General features: G+C 39.6%; 1 protein-coding gene across 8 annotated transcripts in view; it reads left to right on the forward strand.

The window, feature by feature from the left end:
* The window catches only part of SORBS1 (sorbin and SH3 domain containing 1), a 161465-nt gene that overhangs the window by 44070 nt on the left and 100421 nt on the right, over positions 1–16974 (forward strand). Inside the window, exons 1-2 of one of the 8 annotated variants that reach the window (XM_084210784.1) lie at positions 8319–8453; positions 10079–10202. The exons of 6 other annotated variants lie outside the window; for them this stretch is intronic. The gene's annotated coding sequence lies outside the window, so the exon portion shown is untranslated. Of the gene's footprint in view, positions 1–8318; positions 8454–10078; positions 10203–16974 lie in introns of those variants that run through there. One more of the 8 variants, XM_084210815.1, reaches the window with a different exon arrangement.

The following is a 16974-nucleotide window of genomic DNA, read 5'->3' on the forward strand; positions in this document are numbered from 1 at the left end:
AAACCGAGAAACCAGAAAAACCCAACAAGTAACAAAAAAGCCACCCACCCTCAAAACCCCTCCTTTCTGCTCTTTAAAACCAAAACTGTCCAAATGGAAGTGTACATGAAGCAGTGAGATAGCTGGTGCTGAGAAAGAATTGCCATCACTTGCTACTTTCCTTCTTGCTGTCTGTTGGCAGTATTGGGAGCAGCAGGACTCCCCAGCAATCTCCACCCAGCCAGGTTCATCATTAAAATGCATGCAGTCTTGACCATCTTAGTGGGCATAGTGAAAGACTTTGAGTATACAACCTTTAAAAATATATAGCATTAGTGTAAACTTTTGCCTGTTTATGAAATATCAAAAAGTGAAGTGACACAGCTCAAGTCCTGGAGAGATACTCTGGGTAATGCAGAAAATGAAATGCAGCACTTTGCCTAAGGGTTTTCAGTGCCTACGCACCCATTTTGTTCCTGCAATAAATCTGCATGTGGCATTTGGAAAGCAAAATTTTTCTTCACCCAGTGCTACACTTAATATTCTCAGACTATTGCACTTCTTTTTGCTCTCCCTCACTCCCACAGTAATTTTTAATATACAGATATCAGAGGAGTACTAAACATTTGGCTGAATGCAACAGCTTTTATTGGAGCCCTTGTGGTATGTGGGAAATCACATGCTGGAGAGCTACTTTCCCAGAGACAGCAAATTCAGGAGTAATGCTGTCAGAAAAGGGATGTCCTGCCACTGGCCTTTGTTCTCTGACACAGTTGCCAGTGAAGAGAGGGGACTGCTCATGCTGTGTGCCCTGTCCCCTCTTGCCAGCTCAAGGCCATTTGTGAGGGACAGGCGCCTTGGCTGCAGGGCACGCAGAAACAGCACAACCACCAGCCACTCTCTGCTCCTGACTGAGACCAGAGCCAGGACTTGAAAGAATGGAACCTCTATTGACAAGTATTTTGGGGGCTGTCTGTGGTTTAGACAAAATCTGTGTGACTTTAGTTTCTAGCTTCAGGTTTGGAGGTGCTTGGGATCCTCTGCTAATGTCTCTCTTGGCAGTTTTGGCACTGTGTGCTCGGATGCTCACCCACTCCTTGTGGCCCTCCAGCCTATGGAATGTGTTTACTGCTCCTTTGATACACTGGTGACTGTGTTCAGGACTTGGGCTAAAGTGAGTAGGCCTGCTCAGAGGAACATAACATTGCACAGGAGGGGATGGAAACGCTGCACCCATCCTTTTCCTGCAAAACTTGAAGTGGCTGGAAGATGTAGTACCTTAAAATGGATGTTACAGTACTGATCCAGCTGGAGTTCATTGATTTCAGTCTGATCTAAGTTAATATAAGCTTGTGAAACTGGCTTGAATTGGGCTGACATTGAAACCGATTTTTGAGAGACGAAGCAGAGTGGTGGTAATTTGTATAAATGTCTACTGTCACTGCAGGCACTGGTGCCAAGGAAAGACAGATGGAGAGTGGAAAATGTCACAGAGAGGGGGGATGGGACCTGTGAAGTACCTATGAACTTAAGATTTGTACCTCTAAATAAACCTTCAGTGGCAGCTAATAAACAGAAGGACGATTAGAAGAAAGAGTGCAAGTGATACAGATATTAATTGTGCTTAACAAAATATTTCCAATAAATAAAATTTAATCCAGAAAGAAAGCCGAAAAAATACCAAAGCAAATCACCTGAAGGTGAAATGGAAACTAAATACAGTGCCAAGGTTAAGGCTTATTTTTGTCTCCTGCCCATGTATTATCATGGAGGAAAGAGCAGAGATTGTTTTTTGCCTGCCACAGAACCAAGCTGGACAAGTTGATTTAGAGGCACTTTAGAATTGGACTTGAAAGATCAAGGAGATAGATTGTTACTTCCCTTGGAAGAGGTGGGGGCGGGGGAGAAAATAGAGAGTGAAACACGTGGAAAACATCTGGTCCAAGGAGGCATTTTAGAGTTAACTTAGGCAGGAGGGAAGGAGGAGCAGCTGTACAGTGTACAGGGACCACCAGGGCTGCAGTGATAAACAGGAGAGGAAAGGAGGCAGAGCTAGGATAAGGCTTCAGCCAAATCAAAGAATTAGCCAGAGGGAGGAGGAGGACCCAGACTGCAACTTTGTGACCAAGAGACCATTCTGGTCTAGAATGAAAGTGTAAATTTGGAGTGTCTGTGGGTAGTGCACTTCCTTTGAGTTAGACTCATCCCAGGGAAAGGAGCAGGGTGCTTTCTTTGGATTTGTGCTGGAAGCAGGGTAGGTGGTAAACATACAGAACCTTTTATCAGAGAAACCTTCATGGAGGGTGAGGTATCACCCTGTAATCAGGAGGAAAACTATCTGCCTGGAGAACATTAAGCCAGCCAAAGAAGAATAGTGCTGGATTAGGGCTTTGAGACCTTCCTCTCTTGCTTGGGAGTCAATTCAGATATTTTTTTCTTTCTCTTTAGGAGGGCCAAGTGCGTTGCTCTGGAAGTACTCTGGAAGCTTACTTGTTCCCAAATACCTGGTTTCTTGAGGCTGAATTGTTCTCTTGGCTTTTACTTTGTTGCACTGAACTGTAAAAGATCTTTTAGGTTCTTCTGTGGATCTGTAGTTTCAGGACTGGTATAAACTGATTCAAGTCCTGGTTGCTACTGAAAGAATATGGCCCTATCCCAACTTCACCCTTACTTTGTGTTGGCTCTAGTGTTGATGCAACATGATCAGGTGAACTGAGAATTAATTCAGCTGAAAACTTACCCAGCAAAGAAAAAATGGAGCCTCACAGACATGGGGAAGCTACTATGTGCCTTTGTCAAACAGGAGGAATACCCAGCTGCAGCTTTCCTGGAATTGCTGATTGGTTTTTTGTATGTGACCCTGAGGCTTCTGGTACTGATAAAAGCTTTTCTTTATGTAAATCAGTGATCTGATAATATGTGGCATCTCCCAGGTCCTATTTTTCTGGAAAGTAAATTTCCCCCCCCCCCCATACATTGCTGAAATTATGCTATCCTTGTTTCTCTAGTTGTCTGACTTCATATCCTTTACATGGTGCTCATGGGAGACTGATCCAAAGCTCATTGAAAGCAGTAACATGATACATATCACCGATAGCAGACTGTGGATCAGAAGTAAATCCATTCATTATGCCTCGTGGTTGTACTGTTTATACTGCACAGCTCAGTTTCTGTATCCCATGGTGTATCATTAAAGACAAAATAAAATGGGCTGCTTCATCCTATGCAGCCCATTGCCTCTGTTACCCTTGAATTTATTGCTGGTTCTTTCTATATCTAGAGGACCCCTAGAACTGATCTAATCCCTGTTTTCCTTTTTTTGGATGAAGGCATCTGAAAGTGCTTGTACAATAATTATACTCAATTCCAGTACAGCTCTTTCCGTGGTTGTGCTACACCGCCATTATCATAATGAGACACAAGAAATTGCAATTGTGGGATTGCTTCCTTGCAAGTTGAAAAGAACTGTCCACACATGGCTAGTTATTATACTGGATTTTGGTTGGGACTAATGTCTTTTTCCAGCCTAGGTGGGTTGGAGAAAGAAAGACAGCTAAACTTTCCATGAACCACATTAAAAGAAAGTTTCGCTTCCCTGGTGAGAAAAGCCACTCCCAAAGCAGAGTGTTTTCAGGGTGGGTGGGGTAGGGAGCCGGAAGGGAGAGGCTTCACAATCCAGTGAACAGATTGAGACTATTGAGGTTGTGTTCAGCATCTAAGATGCTCGATCGCATTGCCTCAGCCAGCCAGTTTTCCAAGTAAGGTCAATCTCAGTTTGGTTCTGTAAAGTGTGTGCATTTTTTTTAATGGATTCTGAGAAATGTGAACCTTCTTTGCTCAGGGAAAGTATTGAAATATCCCATGGAACTTCAGATTAAGCCTTGCAGTTTATGGTGACCTCAGTCAAAATGAACTTTATCTTCCATGTTCAAGTAAGTGCAGGGCATAGACAACTTGCTGCTCTCTGTTGAAGAAGTGCTTGTTTCTTTAAATGGTAACGCTGCTGAGGAATGTGTTAGTACATGTTATGATGAAAGTGGGAATTGAGAGCTTATCCAAAAGTATTGCATTTAGAATCTAGGGCTATGTCTGATTTCTCAGGCCCATTGATTAGCCTGCAGATGCTAGTTAAAGGGCAGTAGCCCTTTGCCACTTTTTAGGGATTTGTGATGAGAGTCTAGTCAGAATATATGCTGGTCACCAACACAAAGCTGTTTTTCGAGACAGACTGTAGAAATGGAGTGAAAAAGTAAAATGCGGCAGAATTTGGGAAGGATCCCATGGATACCTTGATTATTTCATAGAAACATTGGTCTAAAGCCAAAGGTAATAATCTTATGTGTCTTAAGTTAATAATTACAGATATAAAGAAAATCACTGTGAATTTTCCAGAGATAATAGCATCACTGGTAATACAGTGCATGCCATTCCAGAACCAAAAGTCTAAGGTTGTTGTTTTGGTTCGTTTGGCCATCTAGTCCATTTATAGTGCAACTCCTTTGTCCCTCTCAGTATTGAATTTGAATAATTGTGTATGTTTCCAGAAGGAAACAATTGGTGATGTGAATTGTATAACAAAATGTGGCTAAAGAAGATTTTCTGTTTTAATGTCAGGAAATGTTGCATTATGTTTCCAGAATGAGACAGAAAGTTTTCACTTCTTAGCTTTGAAATTCCTTCCTTTCCTTGAAAAAATTTTCTCCTTTCTTCTGTTTCCTCTTTGGTCTAAATAGCTTTCTTCTTCTTTCCTTTTCATCTCTTTGCTCTACCCAATGGAAAAGAGGGTAAAGAGAAAACAGAATTGGGAGAAATTCACTGGTATCCCAGACTTGATTTATTACTTTAAAAAAAAATGTATTTTTAAAATGAGACGAGGTGAAAACTCTGAGGAGCCGCACAGAAAATCTTGTTGGATTACAGTTGCTGCAAAAATTTATTATGCAGTTTCAGCTCATAATACAGGTGTAATAACTCATCAACTGGGCCTGCTGAAGGTTATCCATTTGCACCTTCAGACATGACAGCGACTTTTCAGATCTGTAAAAACTCTTGTGTTTGAATGCTTTGTGCTAAAGTACTTGTTCAGAGGAAAATGGTATTTATTGAATAGCCATTTTCCTCTGTAACACCTTAGGGACTTCCTATCCAGCTATTGAATTATCAGAAGTCTGCTTATTTTAGGGGATTTTAATGAAGTTGCTTTATGAAGAGGAATGCCTGTGCATACAGAAGCATCCCAGACTATGTCCCATTGGTTTTGATCTCTCATTCATCTACTGAACAGGATGTATGATTGCCCCTTGGCTGTTGTTTTGATAACCAAATTCCACTGAGTTGCACCTACTGCACTTAACTCCATCAGTCATTTCCTTAATATCTTCTTATGTAAGAGTATAGTTGCAGCCAAAGGGAGATTTGCACTAAGCCCCTCTGGATTCCTCTTGATTTACCGTGCAACTTTTAATTAAAAGAGGGAAAGGGTAAGGAAGAGAGATCTCATCTGTTTTAGTCAAGTTGTGGAATATGGAAGATAAGACTGAATATTGGATATTTGTAATTGTCCCAAAGTTACTTTTAATTCTGTTGGTTCTCTAGCAGTAGGTACATAATAGAGTGAAAAGGAGAAAGGATGGACCTGACAGGAACAGGAGACTCAGACTCAAAGTTTCCTGCCACAAATGGATCAAAGATCAGGACCTGAAGATTATGGATTAAGGTCTGTGCAGGAGGAAGGAGAACATCTATTCTAGGTCTATCATGCTCTACCCTGCTGGGGAGGGGATGGCAATTACCCTTTAGGTTGGGTGAACTGAGAGAGGGGATAGAAGTAAGAAGCAAACCCTTCTTTACATTTGTGTCTGCACCAATTTTCAGCCCATTAGCACTGGAACACTCAGATTTTTTCCAAAAGGCTATTTCAGCATGGCATGTAGTCTTGCACAGGAAATTTGCATTTTCCCAGGTAGACCAAAAAGTGTGATTCATTTCTGGTTACCACACATCTTGTACAAACATAAAGATCTTGACCAGCCCATATTTTAGAAAGCAGCTTTCTCTTTGTGAAGCTTTTCTACAGCTTAAAGGATGTATCTGTCAGTGATGGCATGAGAACTTTTTTTGAACATGAAGACAAATCCTGACCAAGAGAGCAGGATCAGACAATAACCCAGATTACTAAACAAGAAGTAACTGAAAATGGGCAGCGTCTGTATTTTACAATGTGGACAGAAAGTGGTAAATATTTATCTGTCCTTTCCTTCCCTTTGAAATAAACACTTAAGACTCTGCTGTCGTTCAGATAATCTGTTTCTATACTAACCCTTCTCTTTAAGGGAGACATCTATTTCCTATTACAACCATATAGAGGCCCTGAACTAAAATATTTTGCATGCCTTTGCAGGCCTCCAGGAAACATTAAACACACTGAGACAGACAAAATGCTCTGAAGCCCCTGTTTAAAATTAGGAGCAGAGAAGTGAAAACAGGGCTTTTGTCTGATTTTCTCAGACCTGATATGAAAAAAATCTCAAGTCAATTTACTTGTTTTGCATAAAATTATCTTGTTTCTCAGTATTAATTCAGAGAAGCCATTTTACCAGCAAGGCCGGGGGGCAGTTGCCCTTTTACCACACAATGGCCACTCTGAGAGTATTTTTAAAATATAGTTCTTATTTAAAAAAAAAGCAAACAACAAAACAACAACCTTGATCATACAATCTATTTGCTAATTGCTGCTCTAAGAACAACCAGCTTGCTTTACACCAAAAAATGCTATTTGATTATACATAAAAAGCACATATGTATTTAAAACAAGTTTGCTGCAGTAAGATTCCACTATCAGCATGCTTTAGTTTTTGCAACTTAGGCAAAGAGAGAGCAGAAAATAGGAGTAATAGCTGTTGAAATCATTGTGGAAAAGCTCCTGTAAGTAAATAACTTTGCCCATGAAAGTAGATAGTGGAGGAGGTATACTGGAGTGAACAGGGAACAGCCACAAGTGAAGAGGTTTGAAAGGGTGCTACCCTTTAGAAGTAGAAAGTCACTTCAGGATGACTTTTATGGATAGTAGCTATCTTCTGAATTGTGGTTACCAGTCAAAATTTCCAAAGAGTTGTGCTACTCTGGGCCTTGATGTACGTAGTTAGTTCCCCATCTGTGAAATGGACCTAATAATACAGACAATTTCTCATTAAGGAGTGTTGTGAAAACTAGATAAATGGGAGTATGAAAATGGGCACAGTTGTGGTTCAAAGATCCTTCTAATGTAGGCTGCTGCTCTGGCAGTGGTCAGTGTCACTGGTTTAGGGGAAGGATTAATGTAGAGGGAAAATTCAAATTGTTACCATACCTGAGATATCCACACTTTCTAGTAACTTGTGGTTGATAGCTTACCAAGCTAAAAATTCTAGGATTAGAACTGTTCTTTCATTTCTTTGAATTTCATTTTTTGAGTTTGCTCACAGAGTAGACTTCCACAAGATCATGGGCAACAAGCTCTGCAATCATTCCATGAATGATGTGAAAAATTTTGTTTGTATTAAAACTTCTGCCTAAATATTAGGTTTAGTGTCCCTTCATTCTTGTTACCAGAAGGAATGGGCTGCCATTCCCAGATTAGCCTTTTTGGTGCATTTCATGATTGAATAGAACACTCTCTCATCTCCCCTCTGCCAGCTCTTTCTCAGACTGAAGAATCCTTGTTTATCCAGTGTCTCCTGGTCAAGCACTTGAGGAGCTTTCATTGTTCTTACCTCCTTCCTCCATTCTTTATCTAGTTTTAACTTTGAGGTGCTAATCTGTAGGAGACATGCTATCAATTCTAAATGTTGCTGTCAGTGAGCTCATATTTGTCATTTGCCTGGGACTTCTTTTGGGAAATCACTTGAGATTAATATTACATTGCGTGAAGATTTAAGTGTTATATAGCACACGTGTACTTGTACTAGAGCTTGCGTGGTGGAGAGGGAGATCTGTTAGGGATCTGTTTTCCCCTAGTGAGATGTAATTATTTTGAAAATGGAGAGCTCACTATCCACTGTTATTTTTATTATTAAGTGGAACTAGAGTTACTTTCTTAAAGAGCAATGCCAGATGAAGAGTGACGTTCAAAAGAAAAATTATTTTTCTTACTGAGACTCCAGAATGAAATGAGTTTACACCTATGAAAGTTAACAAAAAATTGCTTAGACATCCTGTTCCTTTCTGCAGCAGCTGTTTCCACTCTGTATTTTAATGAGTGGGCCGAACTAAATTCTTTGGGGAAGGGCTTTCCCCTCCCTCCCCCCTTTTTGGTATCCCTATGTAAACGGCTGCACTACAGTGTCACTCTCTGTGCTTCTGTTGAATGATTAAATGCCTATGGCTGGATGGTCCAAAGGAAAGGCTACATCATGTTCTCAGCTATTCAAGCTCCTTAATGCAATAATTTTAAAATTTTCCTGGATATTCCCCTGATGTGATTTTGGCTGCAAGAAGTAAGTATTTAAAACTGAAGAAGGTTTAGGACCATTCCAATCTTGTATAAATTTTCTGCTATAAATAACTTGTGGAGTATCTGCTGGCTTTGGGGGCAGATTTTGTTTCAACTACTTAATTTTATATTTCCTGTTAACTGTTTGTGTATGTTCTGAACAATTTTTAATTTCCTTAAAGTTGCATACTGAGATTCTTGGAGGAAAGTAACTCAAATAGTGCTGTCTATGAAGTGTAGTGGAAAGTATTGATTCCCTTCTGCTGTTTAACAAAGAGAGACTGACTTATCCCTACAGATGTTATTTCCAAACTACTTTTTGAGTCCCCTACTTCTTGATTCATCTCTGCCAGCTGAATGACTTAATTTTTTTCATTCTGGTTGTGTAGTTTTATTCAGAGTCCAATCAGTCCCTCTTATGTGTGCTGAGAACATCTGCTTTGCAAGCTTCTGTGTGCTGTCACTGTAATACAATAATTTTTCTGTCTTTTATATGATTTCTCATACGAAGCTGAACTGAGAAAATGGTGAAAGCAGCGGCACTTTTTTTTTTCCTTCTGTGCTAGATTATGTTCACTGAACTCAGCAAATAGCAGAATTCCCCCTGGAGTACTGGGAAACAGCCCAAACTCACTATGGTCGCGTTTTGCTCGACTGTTCTTGTAGTAGGCTTTTCTTTTTTTTTTTTCCTCTTTCTCTTTTATGGTCTGCTGAAATTATTTCTGTTGTAACTGCATTCCTGATCAATCCCATTCTCAGATAGGCATCTCTTGCCTGTTAAATTTTCCCAAATGAATATCCTGAAAAAAAAGTAAGAGATGCCATGCATAAACTGAAAATTCAAGTTGAGATTTTTTTAAACTTAAACTGGAAGTAAGATGGGCTCATTTTTAAGCCTGCTTAATGATTTAATTAATCTGTGGCTTAAATTATTGTCTTCATTTAACAGAAAGTCAAGGATGACCTTAAGCCTTTGAATTAATTTTGGGTTTGATTCTAGATTTCTCAGTTGCAGCTGGAACAATTTAGGGCCAGACTCAAACTTGATGATTTGACTCAATAATTAGTAGCACATTTCAAACATTTTGAATGAGACCTAGGGTTAGGTTTTTCTTAGCTATTCTGGCATAAATATGGGAGAAGCTCTTTCATTTCAAAAGTTTGAGTGTCTGTGAGCATCCAGATGCTTGGACTTTAAGACAATCATTGTGGTTGATATCAGGGCAGGTTCTTAATTCTTGTTTTCCAATTTTGTTCTACTCCAGTAATCACCTGCATCTGCCCTTGCAATATTCACCTCACTTGAGATTGGCATGGCAGCATGGACACAAGTAGCCTGTATTGTGGAGAGAGCCCAGCAACTGCTCTTGGATACTGGAGTTCTGCCACATGCTCTGGTTTAAGAAATTAAAATTGCAGCTAATCTGGATTTCATTTTGGCATAGCTCCAGGCCATGAACTGCCCCTCTGTTCTAGCTGGGAAAGGCAAGATTAAATTAAGCAGAGAGAGGTTATAATAGATCCAGGATCATTTAAAACCACCTTGGTTTAGGTTAATTTGGGTGATAGCTGAAGATAGTAACCCTGTCTCTTTCTCACGATTGACTTAAACTTTTTTGCATCCTTTAGGTATTCATTCTCTTGCTGAGTAATTTATGGTCATTCTGAAAGGCTGGAGCTTTACATTATATATTGTTGCACATAAAAGGCTCCCTGCTGCTGCTCCCAAGTGGAATTGCACTCTGCAGCATCCGTAAGTGCTTTCCCAGTTCTCCCATCAGCGACTTGAGATGGCTGCTAATGGTCTGAGCTCAGGAGGCTGAGCAGCCCTGAATACCATGACTCAGTTTTCTGTTAAGTTTTTCCAGAATATTTTCTTGACATTTAAATAACAAGGTTTGTTATCCTGCAACTTCCTAAGGCATTCAGTTCAACAGAGGCAGTCCTTTAGAGGAAGAGCGAGAACCCAGAGTGTGGCTAATAACTTTTAAAGCACCTTGTAGAGAGCTTACTGCCTGCTCTGCAGGAGGGATTTCCATTGAAACTCCTTTAAGGTGACTGAATGGTCTCCCCTTATGTAAAATATGCTCTCTATATGGCCATCATATGATGATTTACTGTGTTGCACACCTATGGTCTGTGGCCAACAAGTGAGAGAAATAACTGCATGGAGGCATAACTGGGCACAGCAGCCTTGTCCAACCTCCCCTGTGGCAGCTGAAAACGAGCTTTGGCAGTGAACTGAGGCTCACTAAGAGGAGCAAGTTTAATATCTAACTCTGTGTGATCTGTAGCATTTTATTTCACTTGTGTTCATTAAATTTCCATACCTATGAATGATAGCCACTAATGATGCTTCATTTGTCTGGATAGTCTGATAAGGTGTCTAGTTTTATAACACCTAGCACATTAGGGATAGGATTTGACTGGACTTTTAGGTAATGCTGTGATAAAAAATATTGCGCTATGAAAACCTTTCAGGAAACTGCTTTATCTTTACTTATCCATATAAAAGCATATGCTGAATTAAAGAACTGCTGAAAGCTTTATTAGAGAAGAGTCTCATCTGTCACACAGAGCACGTCTTTTTTTCTTCTTTTCAATCAATACAGAGAAATGAGAGATTTGTCTCTTATTTTTGATTGTAATTTCTGGTAATATCTTAAGGGAGGGAAGCACAGATTTAAATACTGATGTCCCTTACTATGCACGCTGAAGTAATGTTTAGCACATGATTATGTGTTATTGTAATTTTAAAAATTATTTTTAGATTTCACTAAAATCTGTTGGCTCTGTATGTGGTAGGTTCCCCAGGACCAAGAGCACATAGCTCAGGCTGTCCTGTTTTATAAGAAATCCCAATCAGCCCTGACTTGATTAGTTTCTTAATTCCCACAGTTGTCTATTCTGAGCAATCAAGACTTCTAGGACCCACTTAATTTCATAGAGAACAGACTCTGAAGTCTGGGGTTTTTTTTTGTCTATATCTCATAATTTTGCCAGGTTATGAGAAGCTTTTGGCACTCAAATCTTTGCTAATCTGTTTTGCAACTTGCTCTCAGACGCCTCTTCAGCGTTTTCATCCTCAGTCAGTGCCCTGGTATGTTCTCTGCGACAAAATAGAAAAAGATTTATAGACAGCATTACTTGGCTATGATTTTCTACATGATGCAGAAGTGATACTTCAAAACATTTCATGAAATTAATGAATTTGTTGAAGAATAGAATGCATAGAAAGGCTGTCATTCATGAAGTAATAAAAAGGTATAGGTGCATTTTTCTTTCAATAGATACCATGTTCTTATTCTTCCCAAATTATTCATGTCACAAAGTCAGGATGGCTTGGGTTGGAGAGAAGGTGGGGTTCTTAGAAGTAAAGGAATCATTAATGATGCTTCCAGAAGTCAAATGGCAGTGGGAATCACTTAGAAACTATACACTTCCTAAATTATTTTGTGACTGGACAGACAAAGGCACACTTTCTTTTTGGGATCTGTATGGCTGCAGGTAGTGGCATAGATCAGATTCCATGGTGAGGGCCGTGACTTGGATTTACAGCACTAGAACTGAGACTTGGACTAACAGCATTTGAAATTGATTATTCTGGGTTGATACAGCAGTAAGTCTCTTGAATCATGATTCTGTGGTGGAATTACATAAATGTTGTCTGGAATATTCCAGGAGAGTATGAAAAATAAATGTCAAAATCTGGTTGGTTTCAGGTGGAGAGACTGAGTCCTTAATACAATGATAGAAGTCCAGAGCTTTTATAGGGTACTAAGATCTTAAGCATTTGACAAGGAGACCAGCAGTTTTAGTTCTTTTTTTAATTGAGAAAATGAGATGCTGCTTTCTAGTGCAGTGATTGCAGAAGGCTGGGAATAAAGTTTAGATTTCTTGAATTCCTTAATGAGCTCTGTACAAGTCCCCCTGAATTATCTTCAGGGAGGAGATATTCCACTGAATTGTGATTACTTAGCAACTCTCTGAATTGGAACATCCTAAAAGGTTTGAATGGGAGCATCATCAGAAAATCTGTTTTTCTAAAGGCAGGTCTGGTGGTCTTCTAAAATATGGAGGAAGGGGGGAAACTTATTCATTAATTCTCTTTGCACCTTACAGTATTACCGGGGCAGGATGTTGTCAATGGTAAATTTCACATGCTTCTGGGTAATGTCTTATCATTGTGTAAGCTTCTATACAATGTCTCCTGTGTCCTGGATGTTTTCTTAATGTTGTGTTGGATTTTTTGTTTCTTTCTGTAGTGTCTGTTTCTTATAGGGAAGAAGATAGCTGTAATGTTCTCCCCATAAATCATGTGCTGTGAGAGGAGATGTATTAGTGGTTTTCTTGTGATCCACAACTCTTAAAAATGGCAGAACATCACTGTTTCATGCACTAATGGGTTGTAAATAAGAAATTGTCCAAGAATAGCCATAGTTTTTGGCATGTATAAGCTTGGCAGAAAGCTTTTCTGCAGATATCACACAGCATTACTACTTTAAGTGTTGGGGTGTAGGGGTTTTTTTGTGTTTGTGTAGCTGTTTGTTTGTTTGTTTGTTTTGTTGTTTTAAATAATATCAAAAGATTTCCTGCAGGTTTTGATGTGCTAATCTGTATTTGAATAGCTTTGGGGGCACATTGTGTGTAGTGAAGTTTATAGACTTGTCCAAAACCTCAGATTATGACCTCCTACACAGAAATGGGAGCTCATCTATCACATTTTCAGTAGCAAGGGGAAGCATGCTGTCTCAGAGCCATTTAAAATGCTTTTATTTCATATTTGCCAAGTTCTTCTATTCTCTGTAGGTTTTAATGGCTCAGACCTCTGGAAACTCTTCCATACATGGTTAAAGTGTAACCGCTGATGGCAAGGGGAGGGGGGGAAGGGGGAGGATGGAGGGAACAACCTACTGAGCTGATAGAATTGTAAACAAAGTTGGGTGGTTTTGTTGAGACAGAGTTTCAGCCCCAAGTCATACATATATATTCATATGCAGGGCATTCTCAGTCATAATCATGCTGGAAGCTAGGGAAATCAAGTATTCATATAGAGTGCATGCAGTGGGTTGATATTCAGCAAAGGTAGATAGCCTCAATGCTCCCTCCTTTCAGGCCCATCTTCTTAGCCAGGATCCTTTCTGGAATCCTATTTCTACAAGATTCCTTCAGCCTTTCTGCCTTTCTCCATCTTTTACACACATTATTGAAATAACTTGGTTAATATTACCATCTTTAGAGTAGTTTGGCATGGACAGCACTTAATTTGAGCAGCTTGGTAATAGGTCATCAGCATTGGATCAAATGTTGTATACCATTTCTATTTTAAAAATATCCATTAAAATAATTTAAAGACTTCTGTGTAACTGAGCCCTCTTCCAAGCTAGAAATGTATTGAGGGATTGATTTGGTCTAGTGCTCACTAATGTCAAATGAACTGAGTTGTTCTACTGTCTGTCCCAAGCCTGTTGGTCATATTGGTCAAATCTACTTGTTTTGGGTGGAATTTTCAAAAGCACACAGCAGTTATGTAAACCTATTCCTATTCAAGCTGAGGGAGGCCTAATTCTTATTTCCGCTAAGACTGCATTACACTGCCTGGCAGAGTCAAGATACTTAAAACTAGGCTTTTTGCCCTACCACAGGAATATAAAGGGATCCCATGGAAATGCAAATCTGTGACTGACAATTTTTCTGTTGATTTCAGTGGAAGAAAGATTAAACAAGCAGAACCGTTTTTTAATAATTTCAGCCTTGTCTTCTGTGTTTTCCTAACATAAAAATAAGTCTAGTATCATGTACTTACTTCATTTACCTACAAATGCAACAAAGCTAATGAAATGTTTGTCCAGCTGTTTGAATATGTCCTGGGCTGCCTAAGTGTCCACTTGCATCATTCACTTGAACTAACATTCTCATCAGTAAAAATTTTGTATTGTATTTTATCTTGATGAGAAATATCCTAAATCCAAGTAATTCAGTTTAGTGAGATGATGTGTTGTTCATGAATTTAGGAGCCTCACATGTGATGAGGACTTCTGCTGTGCAGGACTGTATCATTGCAGGAGGGTGCTGGGTCTGTGTTAACCAGGCTGCAGGTCATGAGACTCTTGGTGGGAGCCAATTTGTTTCTGTCCCAACGCTACAAGAATCCATCAGTTGTTAATGGTATTTTGTAACAGATCCTTGCAAAAGGATATGAGGATCACTGTCTTCTAAATGTCACGTGTGTTTTACAGACTGATAATGAAGCGTTTTGTTGCCCTAATGAACTGCCTTTTCTTCTCCTTTTGATATTCCAGAGCTCAAATTATAACCACTCTGTAGCTTAGGATCACATCACTCAATTTATACTGCAATTGTTAACAGGAATAAAAATAAAAACATATTTTAAGTGTTATTGTTACATGAGCTGAAATAGTTGTTATATAAGTTCAGAGACTACAATAGTAAGCATTCAATTTAATTGGAACATACAAACATGTACTAACAGATGCCTAAAAACCGTTGCCTGAAAGAGAAATCTCTGCCTATATGAGCAACTGCCTTGCAGTCAGTAGACTTGCTTGGAAAAGGCTGTTTGTGTACAAAATTGCAAAATCAAATTCTAAATAAAAAATGCAGCATGGTTATTCTGTGCAAGTGTGGGGTTGCCTTGTGACACATGGCTTTTACCATCTCTTTAAGTAGATGAGTATGGTGCAAAAAAGTTAGTGGTCTAAAATGTTACTTCAGGAAACACCTCATTCCATTTCCATTCTGTAACATTGTCTCTGGATTTACATGATCACTAATGTACAAAAACTTTCATGGACATAATCTATCTTTCTTTCTTTTGGTGTTGTATTTTTTTTATCCATCAACATCTGAATCTGACAACAGGATCCACCAGAACAGCCTATTAAATACAGCTGATATTGGCTGCTCCTGGAATGCAGCCTGATTTTACAATTAGTGAAGACTACCTTGGGTTTGGTAGCACAGGAGCTGTAAAGCAGGCTGGAAATGAGTAAATCTGCACTCTTCTGGTAACTGTGTTACTAGCTGAGAGGGCTACTTACCATCTCTGGTGTCCAGTGCAGCATATGTTAAGCAGCTTATGTTTAAATGCATTACACTTTATTTGCTACACTCTTACAATTTGTACAGCTGTCCAGATCTCCCAGTACTCTGAAGATGTTGTATCCAGAGACCACCAGTAGATAATGACCATCCTTAGGACTATGGCTGAAGCCAGGGTGCAGATTTTTTTCTCTAAGGAATACAGACCCTAACACAGCTTTTATGAGATGGGCCCTGACCTCATCACTGTCAGAGCAAAGAGGGGTGCCAGGATTTTAGTTAGCTTGAATGCACAACCACACAGTCCCCATGGGAACTTTGTGAAGGTGAAAGATTGACCCTGTTATGAAACTGCTGTTCTACCATTCCAGACCTTCCACTTTCACCAAGGAACTGTGCTGTTTGCCATTTGGTTAGTTATCTTAATGCTGCAGGATCCTGAATATTCCAGCACAGCCTATATTGGTCTATATTTTAAGTACAACCAAATTTCCAGTCTGGAATCAACCCCTTTAGCTGTGGTATTTCCCCCAATAATGGTTGGCTTCAAACGATCTCGCTGCCAACATCAACCACAACTTTAAAACCCACACATTTAAGTCTGTTACAAGCTGATGCTACCCAGCTCTGCATATACTGTTCTGATGGGAGAAGAAACCTGTGGGGCTGTTCAGTGCCAGTTGTTCCCTTTCCTTCTGTAAAGGATTAAGTGTCTTCATGTAGCAGAGAATGAGAACAGCCCAGCAAATATGTGCTGCTGCCTGTGTGTTGTGATCCACATGTAGCTAGATGTCCTGATCTTGGCTACTGCCACCTGAGGTTGTGACAGAGATTTTATTGCTGCGATTCCTAGAGGAAATTCACATCTCTGTTAAAAACCCCTAGGTTTCCAGGCCCTTTCTATAATGAGTAGAGAGATAAAAGCACTGCCATGTCGTGATTTGTTGCAGCTTAGGTGTTCGCTGTAGGACAGGATTACTTGTCCCTTCAAAGCCCTTGTCGCTCACCATTGACTACAGAGGCAACTCTCTACATGCCTGACATTTTACTAATTCCAGTTAGGTGAAGTGGATCCTACAATTATGCTCATGTTTGTTCATGTGAAATATCCATTTTTAGAATCAGTAGCATCTTGAATGAGGATTTATGAATGTCCTCTATGTGTATGTGCTGATTTGCAAGCCACACTTTGGCAATATGGGTTTTTTTGGGGATTCTTACTGTGGGAAAGCAATGAATAGCTGGTCACATTGGGAAATGGAAAGTACTGGGTTGTGAAGAGATAATGAAAACTACAACTTTCTGCAAGATCTAAAGTTTCTGAGAATTTAAAAATATTAGATTTTTTGTGTTACAAATGCTTTGAGTGCATATCTTCAGTGCTTACTTAGACCTGAGTGGGATTTAGCCTTTTAGCATGTGTACAGTTGTGAATTAGGAAGGAGCAGTTCTGCTCTGAACAT

This window comes from Fringilla coelebs, assembly GCF_963513975.1.
Source record: "Fringilla coelebs genome assembly, chromosome: 8".
NCBI classification, from domain to species: Eukaryota; Metazoa; Chordata; class Aves; order Passeriformes; family Fringillidae; genus Fringilla; species Fringilla coelebs.